Consider the following 22,237-nt stretch of genomic DNA (forward strand, 5'->3'; position numbering starts at 1 on the left):
GGGGACACAATTCAACTCAGCACTTATATTTTAAGGCACATATTCCAATTTCAGCCAACACTGCAATATTTCTCTCCTCAACTCATACACTCTCTGCCCTTTGACATAAAAATCAGATAAGCCTCCAGACAATTATAGAAATACTACATTTACCATTGTATTATTATGTAGAATGTTTTTCTGCTTTATTCATTTTTATAGCACATGATGTAATTTTTACAGGTAAAAAAATTATTAAAAACATGATTCTAATATAAGTCATTTGTTAAAGTATACAAAACACATTACATTAAATATTATAAAAACTAAAACTCTGGCCCTTTTCCTCAATTTTTGCTGGAAAAAGTAAAACATCCTCCCTGCTTTGACATATTGTGTCCTTTGAAGCAACAGTGAAGTGAACCATTAAAAACTAAAACACTCCATTGAACTGAAAAACAAACTCTGATTGGGAAAGCTAATGCCTTAGGAAAAAGCAGGTTTTGTAATCTCTCATTTCATGTCTTCTTGTGTCTTTGATGGATGATGAGAAAAGCTAAATTCTAAACGAAAATGCCACAGTGACTACAATACTATTACTTCTTATTTTGCATACCAACAGAAGTTTTAAAAAATGTCCAAAAATGCACACCAAATAGAAGGTGACAGGACAGTAAGCAATACAACCACATTGGTTGTACCATTTCATAGTTCATTTCCTAATGGTGAATGAGACATATTTCACAGGCCTTCAATTTACATGAAAAAAAGAAAAAAACATGCTCTTGAATTGCTCATGAGTTTTTTTTTCCATGTTTTCAAATATAAAACTAATTCATAATAATTCATAATTAATACACTTGTCAATTTTGGCTATTTAATTATGTCATGTTAACAGCAGAAATTGGTATGAGTTTCACAAAAGTGACTGAGGCAGGTAGTTTATTGCTAAAGTAAAAGAGTCCTTTTATCACATTGGCTGGGGACAATAGAGTCATAGCCATTCTTCATTCGAATGGAAGATATTGTCTTAGAATATATATCCATAACCCAAAATGTACCTTATTCATGAAATTGATAAAAGAATAAAAGCAAGGTAATGGGGAATTCTAAGTGCCCAAGAAGATAGCAGGATATGGGAACATTAAGTAGGGTAAATAGGGCAGACTTAATAGTGAAGATAAAATTTGAGCAAAGGTATGAAGAAGGTTAGGCAGTTGGCCCAATTGACCTTCAAGACAAGAGCTTCCCAGGCAGAGGAGCTAGTTAGAGTAAATATCCTACAGCAGGAGTTTGTGGTGCATATGCAGGAGACCAAACAAGCTAAAAATGAAAAGACAAGGGGAGAGAAGTAGAAAAAAGTATCAGAAGGATAACAGGGCACTAGAGTTTGTAGAGGTTCATTAATTCATAGCTATCACTTTGGAAAGCCACAGCAGTGTGCTGGGGAGTGGGTGTAGCAACATGCCGCCATCTTTTGCTTAAAAAGTATAATTTTTGTTACCCAGATGAGAATAGATTGCAGGGGCAAGGGGAAAAGCACAGAAACCTGTTGGATGGTATTGAAATGATCCTACAATGTAATGATGCTTGATTGCACTACGGAAGTAGATGGTGAGAAGCAGTAGGATTCTGGTTCTATCTTGAAAATAGTCTTGGCATGATTTTCTGATTGATTAGATGTAGAATGAGAAAGAAAATTGTGTGTTTATGTGTGCATGTGTATGAGTACCTGTGTATGTTTGTCAGTGAGAAAGAAAAAGACAGACACAGACAGAAAGTCAAGGATACTTCTAATTCTAGAATTTGAGCTTCAGCACTGGAAACTATCATCAACTACAAGAGGAAAATGTGTGAGCAGATCAAATGTGAGTGCATGTGTGTGATTTTGGAGTGGGGCTCTCAAGAGCTCAGCTTTGGATCTATTAAGTTGGAGAAATCTATTTGTTATTCATTTCACAGAAGTTAGTGATGTCAGAATTTTGTACCTTGTGCTTATACTCTCTCCCTATATCCTGACCATGGAAGAATCAAATGAAAAGACATATGGAAGTGCAAGATGGTAGATTAGAAGATAGAATCACATCCTACAGCAGGTTGTGAGCCAAACCACTAGCCCAACCTAAGCTTGAGCAGAGAAATACATTTTCAATTGGATAAGAGATGAGAGATTTAAATTGAACCAGATTAGATTTTGTAATATCTGACTGTAACTGGAGGTTTTGCTTCAGATGTAATTAACTGTAGAGCTAGGGATTACAGAATATGCATGAAATAAATATTAAAATAAAACATAGTATTTTCCCATTTATACCCCACTAAGATCAAATCGCTTAAATGTGTTTCTGACACATTTATTATAGTCAAATATATATGCAACAGGCAATAAATCTATAGGAACGTGAGCCTATCAAGTATGTATTTGCCATCTAGATTGATAGAAAGATGAATATTTAATAATTGGGCATGTGTAAATCAAGACATAATTGAGATACATTAAAGTATGTTTAAGAAGAGGTGTCTGCCACACACGGTGGCTCACACCTGTAATCCTAACACTTTGGGAGGCTGAGGTGGGTGGATCACAAGGTCAGGAGTTCAAGACCAGCCTGACCAACATTGAGAAAAGAAACCCTGTCTCCACACACACACACACAAATTAGCTGCGTGTGGTAGCGTGCACCTGTAATCCCAGTTATTCGGGAGACTGAGGCAAGAGAATTGCTTGAACCCAGGAGGTGGAGGTTGCAGTGAGCTGAGATCGTGCCACTGTACTCCAGCCTGGGCGACAGACCAAGACTCCGTCTCAAAAAAAAAAAAAGAATACGTGTGTAGTTTATTATGATTATCACATTAGCAGAATGAAATGAAATATTAAAAATAAGACTGAAAGTATGGGTTATAGGAATATTTTATCAGGTGAGATGACAAAATGAGTTTTTGAATGCAATAAGGAATAAGGATACTATTTTCCAGTTATTGAGAATCTATTATTTTTAATGTAGGAAGATACTTGTTATTCCATTAACAGGAGATATTTTAAATGCATTTTTTTATGTTTTCACAACTATGAGAAATTTAATCTGTTTTTAGTAATAGATGAGATTTACAGAGAAACATCTCCTAGTAAAGTTTACATAAAAATACAGGATTCAGTGTTAAAAGAGAACATATTTTAAGCTTGGGTAAGGCTTATGATAAAATAAAAGTGCTGATCAGATATTAGACAAATAGGAAGCAAAGCGAAAAAAAAACTATAATTCCTGGGGATTTGGGAGGACACTGATCAGGGCAAGTTAGAAGGCAGAATCAGGGAATTTTGCATGAAGAAAAAAAAGTACCTCTGCAGGAAAATATCAATGGACAACTAGAAAAATGACAGACAAAAACACAAAAGCAAACAAACAACAAAATCATCAACAGAAAATGACTTGTTTTCACTGAATAGAAAAAAGCAAACAAAAAGGCACTCCTTATAAACCCTATTTTAAATTCCAATTCTTGACTTGGAGTAATATTCAGATGGAAGCTTGCATTCACAGGCCTGTGTGGTGTCAAACAATTTAATTATTTTGATATGAAGATCTGGCATTGATTATGACCCCAGATCCTGGAAGAGTCATGTGCAAATACACATTCAAAAAATTAATTGGCTGGGCACGGTGGCTCACGCCTGTAATCCGAGCACTTTGGGAGGTCGAGGCAGGTGGATCATCAGGTCATGAGTTGGAGACGAGCCTGACCAACATGGTGAAACCCCATCTCTACTAAAAATACAAAAAAAATTTAGCCAGGCGTGGTGGCATGTGCCTGTAATCCCAGCTACTCAGGAGGCCGAGGCAGGAGAATCGCTTGAACCCGGGAGGCAGAGGTTGGAGTGAGCCAAGATTGTGCCACTGTACTCCAGCCTGGGCAACAGAGCAAGATTTCATCAAAAAAAGAACAAAAGAAAAAATCAATTATAAAATTCCCCTCAAATAAAAATTTTTCATAGGTAAACATCTAAAAAATATGAACTCACACATACATATCACTAAAAATAGAAAACAAGCCCACATGACTGAAGTAAAAACACATAGATTTGATAGAGAATTTTAATAAAAAAGAGGGTATTTAAATATAAAGGCGAAAAAGAGGTGAATAAAAAGACCAGAAAGATCTGAAACAAAAATAACTTATAGAATTGACTAGATACACACACACACACACACACACACACACACACACACACACATACACACACTATAGAATGTAGTTCCGATTCTGGTTTTGATATATATAAAGATAAAAAAAACCAACTTCCACTATTGTTAAAATACAAAGAAACAAAATAAGCCAAAATATTACATTAATATTATTATTTAAAGCCATCAAGTTGCTATGGACACAGACTGATGAAATAACTAATCTCCAAGATTCAAGCTATGAAGTTTCTAAATAAACAAGTTATGGAGGATATTTCACTACCTTCTGATAGTTGCTGAGGTCAGACAAGGCAGGCAGTGAAATAAGCCTACCGGAGGATGGTCTTTATTCAACTGAAAAGAAGCCAGTAAAACTTTAGGTAAAACCACATACTACAGCATTCTAGTTGTCTTAAAGGAAACATTTAAAAAAATAAAATAATTTTCTACAAGTAATGTCTTACAGAGAAATATCATTGAGAAAGCAGATGAAGGTGGGGCGGAAATAGAGGGCATCATTAGAACTCACAATCTCAGTCTTGAAGGGATGGACTCTTACAGTCTTGTGGCTTAATCATTTCTCAGTTTGATAATTTCAAGCTCACAATCTGCCAAAGAAAAGTTTCATCATCTTATGCTTCAGGTTGTCTCAAAGTGACAGTCATGAAATTAAAGAACTCAAAATATTGCTATCCTAAGTTTTAGTAATCTCTTGATTTAACAAGTCTCATGCTTTCAGAAAGTGAAGCAATAATACCACATATGGGTTTTAGTCTAGTCAGTTCAAGTGATTGGTCCTAGATGCTCCTAGAAGAGTGTCTGATCACATCTTCAAAATTGTAGAAGTCTGAGGGGAAGTGAGTCTAAATATAGATGGAAACACATTTCCATACAATTTAACCACTGATAAAATTAAAACTATGAGCTCAATGACAGTAGTAAAAGTTGGGACCTCATTTGAAAAGCAAACAAACATCTCCCTATATTCCTGATGTTTGAACCCCAAGTCCTTAATTAAAATGATTAAGCAGAACTCAGCTGCCACCTGATTGGTCCTCTTGATGAGTTCTCCCTGGCCTCCCATCAGAGGAAAAGACATACTCCTCATTCCTGGAACTGAGTGAAGTGGTGACATATACTTGCTTCAATTTCAGAATTGCTATGGACCCAATACAGAGATAGGCCTCCCATTTTCTCTCTTTCCCTTTTCAAATGATAGTGTCTACTTTTTTTATTCTGTCCTTTGCTCACAGTTTTATGTTGGATCTATTGTGGGAGTGGGCAGGGACTTAGGGTTACATATCCTGGTTATTTTACAGCTGTTTTTATCTGAAATTGCCCAGCTGAGAGCCACCCCAAAAGTCTCTGCCTCAGGTAGATTTAATTTTGATAATGAGATCTTAGATTTCAAGCCAGAGTTGATGTTACAATAAGATGAAATTTTGGGATATTGGGAAAGTATAAGTTTGTATGTCAGGGCAGACTCTGTACTGTAGAGGTAAATTATTGGGAAATTAAACTGGCCATAAAATATTTGCCACTTCTACCATAAGGAAATTCATTTCCCTCTCCTGTAAATTTCGGCTGACCTTGTTAAGAGTTTGCCTGGCAGAATGGAACAGAAACAATAATCTGCCCATTTTGCACCAGATTTTAAGAGTCCTGGATGCTCCTTTAAAAAAAATTCGAAGATGGTGACTAGTTCATTCACACTGCTAAAAAAGACATACCTGAGACTGGGTAATTTATCAAGGAAAGAGGTTTAATTGACTGACAGTTCACCACGGCTGGGGAGGCCTCAGGAAACTTACAATCATGGCAGAAAGGGAAGCAAACACATCCTTCTTCACAGGGCAGCAGCAAAGAGAGCAAAAGGGGAAAGCCCCTTATAACACCATCAGATCTGGTGAGAACTCACTAACTATCATTAGAAAAGTATGGGGTAAACTGCCTCATGATTCAATCATCTCCACCTGGTCCCACTCTTGACTCAGGGGAATTACTACAATTCAAGATGAGATTTGGATAGGAAGCCAGAGCCAAACCATATTAGAGGGATTTCTCTGAGAAGAGTACTGACTATTCTGATGGAGAGATGATAAATAGATACACAGAGACAGAGAGAGAGAGAATATGAGAATATGAATGAATGTAGTTTGACTTGGAAGCCTTCTAGTTGCCTGAGGCAGCAGCTATGCTAATATGGTAACTTGGATTTCCAGTCCCAGTAAGCACATGGCGATTGAAGCCAAGAACAATATATCTCCATACCTGAACTCAGCTCATAATACAGAATTATAAGTAAATAAATGTTAGTTGTTTTAAACCACTAGGTGTAAGGTTGGTTTTACACACCTGGAGATAATTTAAATTCTATCTTTGCAAAGCCTTGAAAAGGCTTTAGGCCCCCTGCTTTCTGGGAGACCTTGTCCACCTCCATCTTGTACCTCTAAAGTTTCTATGTTGTGTTTTTAGGTTTCAACATTTTGATTTTCTAAAGCCATGAATTTATTCCATAAATTTTCCCTTCATTATTTTAACAACCAATCCAATAATTACTCACACTAACAATGCAAGGTAATTTTTGTGTTGCTAGCTGATAAAGATGGATGTTAATTGTTCTAGAATCTTACTCAGTAAATCAGATCTGGAAGCAGGTATTATTACTCCAGGATGAATCCCAGTGGCAATTATCGATGCTTGAGTGCTTGTCAAAGCCTTTATTTATTCTTAAATTCAATTCAAATAGTCATCTGCTCTTTCTTGTTTGTCGTTGTTTTGATTGCTTTGCTATTTTGTTTCTTTAGGTTTACATATATTAACCTTAGACCCACAAGGGAGAGACTACATACAGCATCTTTCAGGAGGCTAAGGTAAGAGTAATGCTGTTATTAGGATTGTGACTACAATATTAGTCATTCTCTTGGTCATTTTCCTGACTTTGGGGTATATATGTATGCTTAAGTCAATAATGTCTGCAGAATATCTTTATTTGTCTAGCAATTTTTAGTTTAAATTTGAATTTTAGGGATCTTTAAAATTGTATCTTTGCGCTATTTTGAGTTTCATGGAAAATTATTAGAAAAGTGTGCTATTCCTCCTAGCCAAAGAGTTTCCCTAACAGAGCCAATACAGATAGAATCCTCTTGATGGCATTAAAGGCAAGACCATTTAATGAAGAGAGCTAAACTAACATAGAAAAGTGCCGGGAATCTTTTGACTGAGCATAAGAGAAAATACTCAGGAGTTATAATGCTTGAGTTGCTGAGCAATGAGACTTGTTGAATAAGGCCAGTGGAAACTTATCAAACACATCACTATTATAATGCGGAAATAGTCTATTCAAATGAGCATACACATATACACAATATATCCATGTGTGAATGTATATCCACATATACACGTATATTGATATATGTTCATGTGTGTATGTGTATATATGGATTATATTCTTATATAACATACATCCGAGATGAAATGTATATCCATATATACACACATATTGATATATATTCGTGTGTGGATGTGTATGTATACACATCGTGTGTGTATACATATATGAATATGTGTGTGTATGTGTAAATCAAGGAGTAAACAAACACAGCGATGTTCTGTTTAGGAATTCTAAAGAGTCAAGAATAATTTAGCTTGAGTGAGACAGATATAGAGACAGATATAAATACAGATATTTTAATAGATACCGACACATACTCGCACATACACATATCTATATACACATACATATATAAGTAGTAGTTCATTTTCTGTTGATTATAACAGATAACCAGAGGGCCGGGCGAGGTGGTTCACGCCTGTAATCCCATCACTTTGGGAGGCTGAGGTGAGTGAATTACGAAGTCAGGAGTTTGAGACCATCCTGGCCAACATGGTGAAACCCCGGCTCTACTAGAAATACAAAAATTAGCCGGGCATAGTGGCGGGCCCCTGAAGTCCCAGCTACTCAGGAGGCTGAGGTAGGAGAATCGCTTGAAACCAGAAGACAGAGCTTCTAGTGAGCCAAGATAGTGCCACTGCACTCCAGCCTGGGTAACAAGCGCGCAACTCCGTCTCAAAAAAATAAAATAAAATAAAGCAGATACCAGAAACTGAGTAATTTATAAATAAGAGACATTTATTTCTTACAGTTATGGAGGCTGAGAAGTGCAAAGTTGAGGAGCTGTGTCTGGTGAGAGGCTTCTTTCGGGTGGGGACTTTCTGAAGAGTCCCAAGGCAGCCCAGGGCATCACATGGTGAAGGGGCTACGCATGCTGACATGCCAGCTCAGGTTTCTCTTTCTCTTCTTATAAAGCCACCAGTTCCCCTCCCATGATAACCCATTAATCCATTGATCCATTAATCCATACATAGATTTATCCATTCATGGGGACAGAAATTTCATGATCCAATCACCTCTTAAAGGACCCACCTCTCAATACTTTCACATCGTGGGCTAAATTTCAACATGAATTTTAAAGGTGACTAATATTCAAACCATAGCAAATACATAGTACTTCTTGATAAAATTCTTGATATTAATTCTCTTGGAGATACAAAGGGATGAGGTAAGGGTTTGGGGGAAGAAAATTCTGGCAGCCTGATGCTTAATTGATTGAATGGTATGGGGAAGGAAAGCACATAAGATCTGCACATAAATTTAAATGACAACGCTAAAGGGTACCAGAAGTTGGACTTGCTGTTTTATTCTTCTGGGACTCTTTAGGATTGACATTGTAATTTATGTGAAAGTTTCATGCCCTCAACCCAAACCAATCAATTGGGTATCTCATTGATTGTGCTATAACTTATTACTTCTTTGCTTGAGCTTACCGATAAAATCCATGTCTATTTCAAAAGTAAAAGCCACTATAATGGAAACTGTTAGAACTCTTTATACACATTTTATGTCTTTTTTGGTCTCTCAAGAAATTTGTATATTTGAAGAGAATCATAGAAATACATCATATTTGCTAGTATCCATTTACATGAAGGAGATACATTTTCACAGCATTTATATCAAATACCTCAATTAAAAATGGTTTCATCTGGGATGTATAAGAATATAATCCACAGTAAAATAAATGATGTAGAATAAATATTTTTTATGATTTCATATATAAACAAGAGATTGTACAATGGCTTTCTTTTAGGGGCATACAGTTTCTTCACTATTGGTGGCTGCTGCTCATGCCTAACGATTTCTCCAGCTGCTCTAAGCATTTGACTATAAATAAATACTTTTCTCTGTTCCAAATTTATGCCAATCTGTGCCATGATTATGTTAGCAGGGCTTCCTCCTGAGTACCAGCAATGCAATTAGCTTGACTCTGATATAGGAACCAGTTTACATATGACTCCTTCCCTTGTAAAACTCATGCTTTGCACAAGATAACAAGGAATGTGTGATTTGCTAGAATATGACTCTTGGTTTTTAACATCAGCACACACAGCTAATTCCTCCCTTTAGATATTTCTCATGATTTAAAAATATCTATATAGTACAGAGGAATTAAGATAGTTTCAGTGAAGTACAACTCAAGTTTGGACAGGGAGAGGAAAAGATATGTTGACAGTGGGCAGGCTGATTGTCAATTTGCATATTACCTTTCAGTATGTTGGTCATTACTCAAGGTCCAAAAGGAAAATATACTGAGAGAATCAGCCTGATTAACAACTCAACTTCTACAGAGCATTAAATCTGTCTATGATTTTATTCCCAAAAGAATGAATTTCCTTTGAGGAAAGCTGGCATGGCTGGCCCATGGGACTCTATCAGAAAACTTAGGAGACTCTATTGCAGCCCACAAATAATTTTACAAGTTCCCCAGGGAGGCATGATAACTCAACCAGCCCATGCAACACATTCAAACTGAGTTTTTCTTGACTCACAAGAATCCCTAAGCAGATTAAGCCTGTTTTTGTTTTTTTCTTTTCTTTTTACTGCTTAATTAATGCAAGGAAAAGTACTCATTCACTCTATCTAAGAGATTAATCTCTTTCTTCCAATTTTATGATTATTTTTGACCCTTTTAACTTTTTTTTGTACACTGTGCCCTTAGCTTTTACATTGTAGTGGGAAAAGTCAATTTAAAAAAAATCATGCTGGCAGACACAAGTAGCGCCATATCAAAAATCATGCTTAAAGAAAATAACATTTCTTATGTTAGTGCTGATGAAATTTATAGTTAGCAGTCCATGCACAATTTGTTTGCTGAGAAATATGTGGCAATACACCAACATATCAAATTGTAAAAAATACTGATTTGTTTTTCACCTTCACTTTATTATCAGCAAGAAAAGGTAATGGAGATTAAATAGTATATAACAAAATTGAGGTGGGAATATACAAGTTACATACAGAGAAATGCTCTAGTTTATGTATATATATATATATATATATATATATATATATACACACACACACATACACACACTATATATATATATATAATATATATTATATTATTTTTTTTTTTTTTTTTTTTTGAGACGGAGTTTTGCTCTTGTTGCCCAGGCTGTAGTGCAATGGCACAATATTGGCTCACTGCAACCTCTGCCACCCGCGTTCAAGCGACTCTCCTGCCTCAGCCTCCTGAGTAGCTGAGATTACTGGCATATACCACCATGCCCAGCTAATTTTTTGTATTTAGTAGAGACAGAGTTACATCATGTTGGTCAGGCTGGTCTTGAACTCCTAACCTCAGGCAATCCACCTGCCTCAGCCTCCCAAAGTGCTGGGATTACAGGATTGAGCCACCACGCCCAGCCATATATTTTTTTAAAGACAGGGTCTCTCTGTGTCACATAGGCTGGAATGCAGTGGTGCAGTCATGGCTCACTGTAGTCTCGACCTCCCAAGCTCAAGTGATCCTACCACCTCAGTCTCCCAAGTATCTGGGACTACAGGCATGTGCCACCACACCCAGCTATTTTTATTTTATTTTTGTAGAGACAAAGTCTCACCATACTGCCTTGGCTGTTCTTGAATTCCTAGACTCGAGTCATTCTCCCGCCTCAGCCTCCCGAAGTGCTGGAATTACGGGTGTGATCCACTGCATCAGGCTCAGTTATGTAATTTTAAAAGGGAATGAGAAATTTTAGAAACTTAGATGTATGTGATAGAGAATAAACATGTATAAAGTAACAGGCTTTCTGACAATAATTGTGTGTTATTGTTTGTGTCATTCTTTAAAATGTGTCTTATAAATGTTCACGGTTTATAGGTCAAATGTTTGCATTGCAAATAAGTAAACACTGGCTGCATACTTTTTAAAATGTTATAGCAGAGTCAGATTTAAATTTTCCTCAGACCTTTGCTTCAGAATAATTTGGTAGCTAATAAAGTATGTGCACGTTTATTATTTGATTGTTTATAATTCATTTCCTTTTATGTCAATATGTCACAAATAATCCTCATCTTTCCATTTTAAATAGGCACATAATTGCCTAGAATTTGAATACCTACATCACCTTTAGCCCAAACAGTATTGGAAAAGCTACTTTAAGTTAATCATCATAGATCACAGTGGCCGCCATCAAAACTTTGGAAGGAAAGATAAATAATGACAAGTGAAAATATGATTAAATCTTTCCTGGAATTTGAAGAAATAAAAAATAGTTCAAACTATTATGGGTTGCATATAAATATATTTAATATTAATAATTGGCTATTAATTTAATTATAGCCTCTAGTAAAATTAGAAGTGTTACAAACACCTTTCAAACCAATGAAAAAGCTAGTCCTTTGACAAGATACAAAGCATGTAAAAATGATAAAATTAAAAATCTGGAAAAAAAGATAGTCCAGTGAATCATATAGGTGAGAGGAATTAATTTACCTGTATAAATATAAAAATAAAATATATCCAACCGTTTCTCCTAATAAAATAAGTATATGTTCAATATGAGATAGGAAGTGGAAAACCCAATTGCAAGCAGGCCCTATTTTGCACAGAACCATATTAACTGGAGCTTAAGCATATTGACAATGTATCCTCCAAATATGACCAACGTTTAATTCACATAGTATTGCATTGAATAACACTACCTGTGTTCACCAGATAAACAGAATTAAAAAAAAAAACACCTGATCTTCTCAATAGATGCAGAAAAGGCTTTTGATAAAATTGAACATCTCTTTATGTTAAAAACCCTCAGCAAACGAAGTATTGAAAGAACATATCTCAAAATAATAAAAGCCATCTATGACAAACCCACAGCCAACATAATATTGAATGAGCAAAAGCTGAAAGTATTCTCCTGTTCTCCTTGAGAACTGGAACAAGACAAGGGTGCTAACTCTCATCATTGCTATTCAGAAAATATTTGCCAACTTTGCATCTGACAGAAGTCTAATATCCAGAACTTATAAGGAACTTAAACAATTTGACAAGCAAAAAAGAAACAATCCCATTGAAAAATGGGCAAAAGACATGAACAGACACTTCTCTAAAGAAGATGTACATGAGACCAACAAATACATGAAAAAATTATCAACATCACTTCTCATTAGAGAAATGCAAATTAAAACCACAATGAGATAGCAACTCAAACTGGTCACAATGGCTATTACTTAAAATGTGTAAAAATACCAGATGTTGGCAAGCTTGCAGAGAAAAGGGCGTATTTACACATTGCTGGTGGGAATGCAAATTATTTCAGCCATTGTGGAAAACATTATGGGGATTTCTCACAGGACTTAAAGCTGTTGTTCGACCCAGAAATCCCACTACTGGGTATATACCCAAATGAAAATAAATCATTCTCCCAAAAAGACACATGCAGTTTTATGCTCATCACAGCACTGTTCACAACAGCCAAGGCATGGAATCAACCTAGATGCCTGCCAGCGGTGGAGTGGATAAAGAAAATGTGTTACATATACACCATGGAATATAATGCAGCCATAAGAAAGAATAAGATCATGTCCTTTGCAGCAACATGGATGTAGCTGGACGCCATTATCCTAGGTTAATTAACGTAGAAACAGAAAATCAAATACTGCATGTTCTTACTTTAAGATGGAGCTAAACTTTAAGTATACATGGACACAGAGATGGAAAAAATAGACACTGGATACTAACTGAGGTAGAAAAGTGTGAGGGGGTTAGGCTTCAAAAACCCCCCATGGGGTACTATGCTCACTACCTGAGTGAAGGGATCATTTGTTCACCAAATGTCAGTGACACACAATTTATCCTTGTAACAAACCTGCCCATGTAGCCTCTGAACCTAAAATAAAAGTCAAGAAAAAAAAAAAAAAGACTATCAGTGTCCACCTTTTTTTTTTTATCAGCCTCTGGGTAAAAAGTACACATGAATTTTAAAACTAAATATTTAAAAATATAGGCCTGGAAAATATTTACAAACAAAGAGAGGTAACAATATTAAGACCATCCAAAATAATATTAACCAAATGGTAAAAGTGGACTGTTTACATCCATCAGAATATAGCCATAAGCACTTTGGTAAAAACACAGCTAAATAAACAAACCCTGAGAGAAACAAGAAAGAATCAAGAGAAACACGGCCATTTGGTCTTTGTCAAACAATTTAAATTAAATAAATTGTACATGAATGAATGATGTTATCAATAAGGTTGATTTAAGTGTTATCAATAAACATCTCTTATGAAGACAATATACATTCTTTCATTCAGTCAATAAGAATCTAAAGTCATTTGTCACACAAAATACTCCTGGTAATCTCCAAAATCAAGAAAATCAAACCATACTGGAAATGAATTATCAGACTCCAATACTCCTAAATATTCTTTCCTATTTTTGAGATTTGAGGAACATTAGATATTTTCCACACTTTTGAGGTTTCAAATATTTGTCATATTCTATTTTCTGTTCTTTTAGTTGGAAAATGAACCGATTCCTGTTACCTCATCTCACCTCTTTGTTTCTTTCACTTTACCTCAAAGTAGCCAGTAATAATCACTCCATATTTCTAATAATCTGTTTTCCAACCTCATTCCCAAGTCTAGAAACTCCATAAACCCCAAATTCAATATAAAATATGATAGTTTTATAAAACGTTTTTATATTGCATAACATGGATCTATTAAGATGATTTATATATTCCTGTTTTGACAGGAGGAAACACAAGACCTCTGGATTAGAGAACAGGCCACTTACTACTTACAGAGCATTATGTGTCCGTTTATCATGTACATTTCTTCACAGGATGATGTGGTGTGAGCCACTTGTTTACCTGTGTTTGCAGTAGTTGCACAGCAGGAGAGGACCTCCAAAATTATGAAAAGCAGTGCTGATGTAGAATAAGTAGCACAAGTTTCCATCCTCCTCGCTGGAAAAAAAAAAAAAAAGATACTCCATAAGATAATAAGCAAGTCACTGTCATCCTCAGTGCCAGGATTCCAAGGTTATAAGGAGAATCAAAACACAGTAGGGTGATGGAGAAATAGAAATAAATTTTCTGTGGCTGAGTTTATGAACCAGGCATAAAAAGAGTACACAAGATATCTCTCTATATATATCTATATAGATAGATAGATACATATACATACAATGAAGAGAAATAAGTCACATTGTCATAGTCAACTAAAGGACAACCTTAAAAATGTGGTCTTGCTGTGTTTTCACAGGGAAAAGGGAAGGATTTGTCTAACATTCATCCAGTCTCTGCTCCCACACTTGCCATATTCTATGTCTATTCTCAATATCAGTTTTGGAATGAAATACAAAATCAACCTTGTTAGCTGGTGATTTCTTAGTATTTCCTCCACCTACATTTGCTTTTTCAACTTTCAGTTGAGCTAGTTTCATCGAATCATAAAGCTTTTTACAGATGAGGATTTTTTAATATTTTTTAACAATATTAAATATTCTAATGGCATTTTTCAGTTTCTTAAATTGATTTCCTATTCTTTCTCGAAAATTAGGATATTTTATAAAATCTTTATGTTTGTCTATAAGATTAGAATTATCTTTTTTTTTTTTTTTTGAGACGGAGTCTCGCTCTGTTGCCCAGGCTAGAATGCAGTGGCTCGATCTTGGCTCACTGCAAGCTCCACCTCCCAGGTTCATGCCATTCTCCTGCCTCAGCCTCCCGAGTAGCTAGGACTACAGGCGCCCACCACAATGCCTGGCTAATTTTTTTGTATTTTTTTAGTAGAGACGGGGTTTCACCGTGTTAACCAGGATGATCTCGATCTCCTGACCTCGTGCTCTGCCTGCCTCGGCCTCCCAAAGTGCTGGGATTACAGGCGTGAGCCACCGTGCCCAGCCTAAGATTAGAATTATCTTATATAGGAATACATTATCCTTTCTTTTTCTCAATAACCTTGTAAATTAACATTGATACAAAATGTTCAAATGCAAAAAAGAGGTACTTTGAAATTCAGGTACATATTATAAATATATTTTTAATAGCTCAGAGAAACGTCCACAAAGGCAAAGATGAAAATCATTTTCAGCTACTGGAGAACCTATGCTGAATACAGTTCAACAAATATTTATCGTTTACAATTTTATAGTAGGAAAAATAGCATTATGAAGATGATTGATCCTTAGATAGAATGAATGAATAAATGAGTGACTGATGAATGAAAGGCAGTCTGGTGGCTCAACAGGATGCTTGTCTAAGTTGAGGGCATGCATAGATCCTGGGCTAAGATGGAGGATCCAGGAAGGCTGCTCCAACCAGGAAAGTTGTCCATACTAAATGTGCCATTTGGATAGACACAGTTAGCTCCATAAGTCTGGCACCTGCTTTCCCTTTCTTTTTTTTTTTTTTTTTTTTTTTGAGACGGAGTCTCAGTTTGCAGTCTGTTGTTGCCTAGGCTGGAGTGCAATGGCACTATCTCGGCTCGCTGCAACCTCTGCCTCCCGGGTTCAACCTATTCTCCCTGCCTCAGCCTCCTGAGTAGCTGGGATTACAGGCACCCGCCACCATACCCAACTAATTTTTGAATTTTTAGTACAGACAGGGTTTCTCCATTTGGCCAAGCTGGTCTTGAACTCCTGACCTCAGGTGATCCACCCATCTTGGCTTCCCAAAGTGCTGGGATTACAGGCATGAGCCACTGCACCCAGCCTCCCTCTCTTTTTTCTAAGGGTACAAAAAATGTAGTGGAAAATATGTTAAAAGCTGCTAAGTATTTTTCTGAATAACAAAACAGTATTTTAGTTCTTTAGCAGAAGTATACTAAGGTTACTTGAATTGTTAGAGAGTAATGTACATGACACCCAAACATAATGTAACATTCTGGATAAGATCAGGAAAAGGCAAAGGACATTGGATTAAAACAAAGAAAATCTGAATAAACTACGGACATTAATAATAGTGCATGAATATTGGTTCATTAACTGTAATAAATATGTTACACTAATGTAAGATATTAATAATAGGAGAAACTACAAGTGAGGTGTATGGAGGGTTTCTATGCTATCTGTTTAATTTATCCGTAGATTTAAAACTGTTTTTAAAAATTAAAACCGTTCTAAGATGTAAAGCTTTTCTAAAATTATGCAATTTGTGTGATTATGAACTATTACACCTACTTGGCTGAAATGTTCCCATGAATCAAAGCACTGACCTAATGTAGCAGAGCAAAATTTTGAAATACTATAACCACAACCAAATATAAACATGCTTACAATAATAATCACAGAAATCATCATTATCATTCTTAAGGTCATAATAGAAGAAAGTAAAACTAGTGCTGGGTCACACCTGAGAATTCGAGTGAGAGTAAAAAAAAAAAAAGTTTGTTAATACTGAAGGGACTGTGCTACTTCTATAGATTGTTACAGAAAACAAAACAAAACAAACCTGCAAATATAACCCTGCTGCTTAAACTTAAAATTATTTGCTATGTCAAATAGAATCCTATGTATTGAACACAAAGAGATTGAACATATTTCAATAAATGGGAAAATCTGTCAACACTTTTTCTCAGCTTCAAAAATAACAGCTGGTATATAGGAGCAAAACACATTTTATATGTGGATACACAATGCTGAGGAAGAAATCCTGTCAATAACACCTCTCCTGCTGCCTAATTTAATTCAAATAAATAAGATGATACAAATTTTTATAGTAGATAGGGCATGAGTGTGAGCTGGCACAGTAGGAATACAGTGAAAATATGGATCTTTTCCATTTGAAAACGTTCTTTGAAAGGAAATTATAAAATTTACCATGGAATGCCTGGTTTCTACCAGGGATTTTAAAATATTTATTACAACAAAAAAATTGGAGTTATGGTGCTCATTTTGGAAACTATTCAGGTTTACAACTTGACTCACTGGCATCAAGCTTTGTAAATGCCTTATCCATGCCCCATTAGCATATCCTAGGGTTCAGCTGCGGTTATGTAATGAGCTCCCATTTATACCAAGGGCTTCCTGTTTCAACAACCTGGTCCTTCTTCCGGAAAGCTTCTCTGGTTCTCAGAAGTACAGAAGTTTAATGGAATTTCAGAAGTAATCTTCAAAAATGAAAGAGGCTGTAATTCCTTCTTTTTATCTGTGATTTTATTTCTTTGAATCTTCTATCTTTTATTCTTAGTCAGGCTAAAGGTTTGCTGATTTTGTTTATCTTTTCAAAAATTAATTCTTCTTAGATTTTGTATTGCTTATTTAGTCTCTATGTTATTTATTTCTGCTCTGATCTTTATCATTTCCTTCATTCTATTAATTTTGGTTTTAGTTTGCTCTTGTTTTTCTAATTCCCTTAGATGTGATATTTGGTTGTTTATTTGAGATTTTTCTCTTTAACTGATGTAGGCATTTGTTGATATGAAATTCCCTCTTAGAATGGCCCTTGCTGTACCCTATAGGTTTTGTTATGTTCTGTTTCCATTTCAATTTGTCTCAATAAATTTTTAAATTTCATTTTTAATTATTTCATTGACACATTGGTTAAAGAGCTTATAGTTTAATTTCTATGTATTTCTAAATTTTACAAAATAGTGCTTTTGTTTTCTAGTTTTATATCATTGTGGTCAGAAAATACACTTGACATGACTTCAACCTTCTTAAATTTATTAAGACTTGTTTTGTGGCCTGTTATATGATCTTTCCTTAAGAAATATTCCATGTGCACTTCAGAGAAACGTGTATTCTGCTGCTATTGGATGAAATGTTCTGTAAATGTTTGTTAAGTCCCTTTAATCTAGAGTGTAGTATACATTCAATGTTTCTTTGTAGATTTTCTGTCTGGATAAATTACAACTGTCATTTTGTTGTTTTCTAGTTGTTTTGTGGATTCTTTCTTCTTTCTCTTTCTTTCTTCTTCCCTTACTCTCTTCCTTTGGAATAAAGATTCTTTCTTTCTCTTTCTTTCTTCTTCCCTTACTCTCTTCCTTTGGAATTAAGTGGCTTTCTTCAGTAGTGTGTTTTGATTTATTGCCTTTTGTTTTCAGTGTATCTATTATAAGTTTTTGCTTTGTGGCTACCACCATCTTAAAAAAAATCTTATAACATATAATTTTAAGCGGATAATAGCTTAACTTTGATTGCAAAAAATAAAAGCTGTTAGATTTTAACCCCAGTCCAGACCCGTCCCAAACTTTTGAATTTATGGTATCACAATTTACATTTTTTTTACTGCCTATCCTTTCAAAAGTTACTGTCATTATATTTAATAGTTTTATCTTTGAAACTTTGCACTAAATATATAAGTGATTAACACATCATTACAGTTTTAAACTAATCTGAATTTGACCTACTTTTACCAGTCAGTATTATACTTTCCAATGTTTTTGTGTTACTCACTAGCATTCTTTTCTTTCAACTTGAATAACTTTCTAGGTATTTTTTTTTTGTAAGACAGGTTTGGTCATGATGAATTCTCCCAGCTTTTTTTAGGAAAATTGTTCTCACTTCTTCATGTGTGAAGGACAGATTTGCTGAATAAAGTGTTCTTAGTTAGTGGTGTTTTAGCTTCAGCACTTTGAAATATATTATTTCACTTTCTCCTGGCCTGTAAGATTTCTCCTGAGAAATCTGTGATAGGCGTAATTGGCATTTCCTTCTATGTGGTGTATCTTGTATCTTGCTGCTTTTCAAATTTTTCCTTTGTCTTTGATTGTTGGTAGTTTGACTATTATATACATTAATATACTCCACTTAGTGCTGAATTTGATTGGAAACTCTTTGCTTCTTACAACTGAGTGTTTGCATTTATCCTCAGATGAGGAAACATTTTAGCCATTATTTCTTTAAATATATTTATACCTCTTTTGATCTTTCTTCTAATTCTGGAACTCTTATTATGTAAGATATCCTTTTCCTTTTTTTAATTTTTTTTGCTCTCCTGAATGGATAATTTCAAACATTTTGTCTTCTGGCCTACTCATTCTTTCTTCTGCTTGACCAAGTCTGCTGCTGAAGTTTTCTGTTGACTTTTTTATTTCAATCATTGTATTATTTATCTCTAGAATCTCTATCTGAAAAAGGAGACATTATATCTGTTGTTACATAAATACAAAAGATAATAAGAGAAAATTTGAACATTTATATGCCAATAAATTAAATAATCTAGAAGAAATGGGTAAGTTCCTGGAAACATACAACCTACCACTATCAAATCATGAAGAAATATTAAATCTGAATCTATCAATAATGAGTAGCAAGATTGAATTTGTAGTGAAAAGTCACCCATCAAAAAAATCCCAAACTTGAAGTCTTCACTGATGAATTCTACTGAATATTTAAAGATTAATTAATATCAATTCTACTCAAACTTTTCCAAAAATTATATAGGAGGGAATACTTTCAAACTTAGTATTTGAGGCCAGTATTACTCTAATATTAAAACCAGACAAGGACACACACACACACACAAATCCAGGCCAATATTCCTGGATCCTCAACCAATACTGGTAAACCAACTTAAACAACACAGTAAAAAGATTATTTACTATAATCAAGTTGGCTTCATCCCACTTTATTCAAAATATGCAAAGCAATCACCCAAACAGAATCAATAACAAAAACATTATATTATTTCAATAAATGCAGAAAAAAATGATTTTGCAAAAATCAGCATTTCTTTAAGATAAAAACCCTCAATGAATTAGGTATAGAGAGAAGACATCTCAACATAATAAAGCCTCTATATAACAAGACCACAGCTAATATTCTACCAAAGTAAAGTTGAAAGCCTTTCTTCTAAAATCTGTAGCAAGACAAGTATCCCACTTCACCACTTCTATTCAACATTGTACTACAAGTCCTAACTAGAGCAACTAGAAAAGAGAAAGAAATAAATGGCATTCAAATTGGAGAGAAAGAAGTTAATTGTCTCTGTTTGCAAATAACATGATCTCATATAGAGAAAACTCTGAAGACTCCACTAAAAACTGTTAGAACTGGTAAACTAATTCAGTGAAGTCATATGATACATAATCCACATACACAAATCAGTAGCATATCTGTATACTGTTAACTGTCTAAAATTGAAATCAAGAAAACAATCTCATTTTGAATAACTGCAAAAAAATACTTAGTAATAAATTTATCCAAGGAGGTGAAAAATTTATTCACCGAAAATTATAAAACATTTATGAAAGAAATGGAAAAGGAAACAATTGTATAGAAAGATGTTCTGCATTCATGGATTAGAAGAATTAATATTATTCAAATGTCTATGGTACCCAAAATAATTTATAGACTCAATGAAATCTCTATTAAAATTCCAATGACATTATCCATGGAAATAAAAAAATGCCTAAAATATGTTTAGAAATGCAAATTATCCCAAATAGCCAAAGCAATCTAGAGTTAAAAGAACAAAGATGAAGATATTGCACTACTTGATATCAAAATATACTACAAAGTTCAAGTAGCCAAGCATGGTACTGGCATAAAAACAGACTCCAGGCTCATAGTCCCATTGAGCAGAATAGAGAGCTCACATATAAATTTATGCATGTAAACTGATTTTCAACATAGATGTCAAGAACGGGCAATGGAGAAAGGACAATATCTTAAATAAATGGTATTGGAATAACTAGATATTCATATACAGAATAAATTAGACCCTTATCTATTTCAGTGTATGCTATAATACTGAATGCAATGTATTTTATAAAGGATTTACATAAAAGTAACCTGCAGAAAAAAATAACTCTGAAAATCTATGGTGACATTGACAAAAAGTGACCTCAGTATACTAAAGAAAGTAAACACTAAATCACTAAATCTAATTTCAAACTGATTTAAATTATTCTGTTATTCTCCTATACTACTTCTTCTTATTTATTCTCTCTTTTTTTTTTTTGCTTAACAACGAATTATTAAAAATATATGAAGGCAAAAAAAGGCTTTAGTGATAAGGGTGTTTTAAGTTTTTCCCTTCTTTAACAGAAGGATACTTTAACAGAAGGGACACATGAAATTCAAATAAAATTGTGGTTATATTTGTATACCCATAGGGAAATGTATTCTATAGAATGTATATTCTATGTATAGAATGTATTCTATGTTTGTCATATTTTATTTGAAGAATTATTTTATAGTCATCTATATTTACTTTTCTGTTATTAATGATAACTTTTGCTGCCTTTGAAAATGTTTTTATAGTCAACACCTGTGGCTTATATTTTATACGTAGTTTTGATATTTGTTACAAGGGAAGAATAATCATAGGGAAACTAACTTTCTTGGAAGAACAGCAGAAAGCATCAAGTAAAGTTAGAAAGAAAAGGATTAAGTTTCAGCAAAAGGTATATTTTTGCATAATTTCTAGAAAATAATTCATTCAGAAAGAGGAATACTATGCAGCCATAAAAATGATGAGTTCATGTCCTTTGTAGGGACATGGATGAAACTGGAAACCATCATTCTCAGAAAACTATTGCAAGGATAAAAAATCAAACACCGCATGTTCTCACTCATAGGTGGGAATTGAACAATGAGAACACATGGATACAGGAAGGGGAACATCACAATTCGGGGACTGTTGTGGGGTGGGGGGAGGGGGGAGGGACAGCATTAGGAGATACACCTAATGCTAAATGACGAGTTAATGGGTGCAGCACACCAACATGGCACATGGATACATATGTAACAAACCTGCACATTGTGCACATGTACCCTAAA

The sequence above is a fragment of the Nomascus leucogenys genome, chromosome 25 (assembly GCF_006542625.1).
Source record: "Nomascus leucogenys isolate Asia chromosome 25, Asia_NLE_v1, whole genome shotgun sequence".
In the NCBI taxonomy this organism is placed as follows: Eukaryota; Metazoa; Chordata; class Mammalia; order Primates; family Hylobatidae; genus Nomascus; species Nomascus leucogenys.